Below are 2,609 nucleotides of genomic sequence, written 5' to 3' on the forward strand. Positions count from 1 at the left end.
GCAAAATGTGGTCTACTGGAGAAGGGAATGGCAAACCACTTCAGTATTCTTGCCTTCAGAACCCCATGAACAATATGAAAAGGCAAAAAGATAGGACACTGAAAGATGAACTCCCCAGGTCAGAAGGTGTCCAATCTGCTACTGGAGATCAGTGGAGAAATGACTTCAGAAAGAATGAAGAGACGGAGTCAAAGCAAAAACAACACTAAGTTGTGCTTGCGACTGGTGATAGAGGCAAGGTCCAATGCTGTAAAATTGCACAGGAACCTGGAATGTCAGGTCCATGAATCAAGGCAAATTGGAAGTGGTCAAACAGAAGATGGCAGGAGTGAACGCTGACATTCTAGGAATCAGCGAACTAAAATGGACTGGAATGGGTGAATTTAACTTAGATGACCATTATATCTACTACTGTGGGCAGGAATCCCTTAGAAGAAATGGAGTAGCCATCATAGTCAACAGAGTCCGAAATGCAGTACTTGGATGCAGTCTCAAAAATGACAGAATGATCTGTTCGTTTCCAAGGCAAACCATTCAATATCACAGTAATCCAAGTCTATGCCCCAACCAGTAACCCTGAAGAAGCTGAAGTTGAATGGTTCTATGAACACCTACAAGACCTTTTAGAACTAACACCCCCAAAAGATGTCCTTTTCATTATAGGGGACTGGAATGTAAAAGGAGGAAGTCAAGAAACACCTGGGGTAACAGGCAAATTTGGCTTTGGAATACGGAATGAAGCAGGGCAAAGGCTAATACAGTTTTGCCAAGAGAACGCACTGGTCATAGCAAACACCGTCTTCCAACAACACAAGAGAAGATTCTACACATGGACATCACCAGATGGCTGACACTGAAATCAGATTGACTATATTCTTTGCAGCCAAAGATGGAGAAGCTCTATGTCAGTAAAAACAAGACCAGGAGCTGACTGTGGCTCAGATCATGAACTCCTTATTGCCAAATTCAGACTGAAATTGAAGAAAGTAGGGAAAACCACTAGACCATTCAGGTACGACCTAAATCAAATCCCTTATGATTATACAGTGGAAGTGAGAAATAGATTTAAGGGACTAGATGTGATAAAGTGCTTGATGAACTATGGATGGAGGTTCGTGACATTGTACAGGAGACAGGGATCAAGACCATCTCCATGGAAAAGAAATGGAAAAAAGCAAAATGGCTGTCTGAGGAGGCCTTACAAATGGCTGTGAAAAGGAGAGAAGTGAAAAGCAAAGGAGAAAAGGAAAGATACAAGCATCTGAATGCAGAGTTCCAAAGAACAGCAAGGAGAGATAAGAAAACCTTCCTCAGCGATCAATGCAAAGAAATAGAGGAAAACAACAGAATGGGAAAGACTAGAGATCCTTCAAGAAAATTAAGACTTCACTGGTGGCTCAGATGGTAAAGTGTCTTTCTACAATACGGGAGACCTGGGTTCGATCCCTGGGTCGGGAAGATCCGCTGGAGAAGGAAATGGCAATCCATTCCAGTACTATTGCCTGGAAAATCCCATGGACAGAGGAGCCAGGTAGGCTATAGTCCATGGGGTCACAAAGAGTCGGACACGACTGAGCGACTTCACTTTCTTTCTTTCAAGAAAATTAGAGATACCAAGGGAACATTTCATGCAAAGATGGGCTCAAAAAAGAAATGGTATGGACCTAACAGAAGCAGAAGATATTAAGAAGAGGTGGCAAGAATACACAGAAGAACTGTACAAAAAAGATCTTCATGACCCAGATAATCATGATGGTGTGATCACTCACCTAGAGCCAGACATCCTGGAATGTGAAGTCAAGTGGGCCTTAGGAAGCATCACTGTGAACAAAGCTAGTGGAGGGGATGAAATTCCAGTTGAGCTATTTCAAATCCTAAAAGATGATGCTGTGAAAGTGCTGCACTCAATATGTCAGCAAATTTGGAAAACTCAGCAGTGGCCACGGGACTGGAAAAGGTCAGTTTTCATTCCAATCCCAAAGAAAGGCAATGCCAAAGAATGCTCAAACTACCGCACAATTGCACTCATCTCACACGCTAGTAAAGTAATGCTCAAAATTCTCCAAGCCAGGTTTCAGCAATATGTGAACAGTGAACTTCCAGACTTTCAAGCTGGTTTTAGAAAAGGCAGAGGAACCAGAGATCAAATTGCCAACATCCGCTGGATTGTTAAAAACGCAAGAGTTCCAGAAAAACATTTATTTCTGCTTTCTTGACTATGCCAAAGCTTTTGACTGTGTGGATCACAATAAACTGTGGAAAATCCTGAAAGATATGGAATACCAGACCACCTGACCTACATCTTGAGAAATCTGTATGTAGGTCAGGAAGCAGCAGTTAGAACTGGACATGGAACAACAGCCTGGTTCCAAATAGGAAAAGTAGTACGTCAAGGCTGTATATTGTCACCCTGCTTATTTAACTTCTATGCAGAGTACATCATTAGAAACCCTGGGCTGGAGGAAGCACAAGCTGGAATCAAGATTTCTGGGAGAAATATCAATAACCTCAGATATGCAGATGACACCACCCTTATGGCAGAAAGTGAAGAAGAACTCAAGAGCCTCTTGATGAAAGTGAAAGAGGAAAGTGAAAAAGTTGGCTTAAAG

The 2,609-nt window shown here is 42.2% G+C and overlaps 1 protein-coding gene across 1 annotated transcript in view; it reads right to left on the reverse strand.

The window, feature by feature from the left end:
* Positions 1 to 2,609, reverse strand: part of PER3 (period circadian clock 3) — a 69,454-nt gene that overhangs the window by 48,747 nt on the left and 18,098 nt on the right.

Source organism: Bison bison, unplaced genomic scaffold (assembly GCF_000754665.1).
Source record: "Bison bison bison isolate TAMUID 2011002044 unplaced genomic scaffold, Bison_UMD1.0 scf7180017864289, whole genome shotgun sequence".
NCBI classification, from domain to species: domain Eukaryota; kingdom Metazoa; phylum Chordata; class Mammalia; order Artiodactyla; family Bovidae; genus Bison; species Bison bison.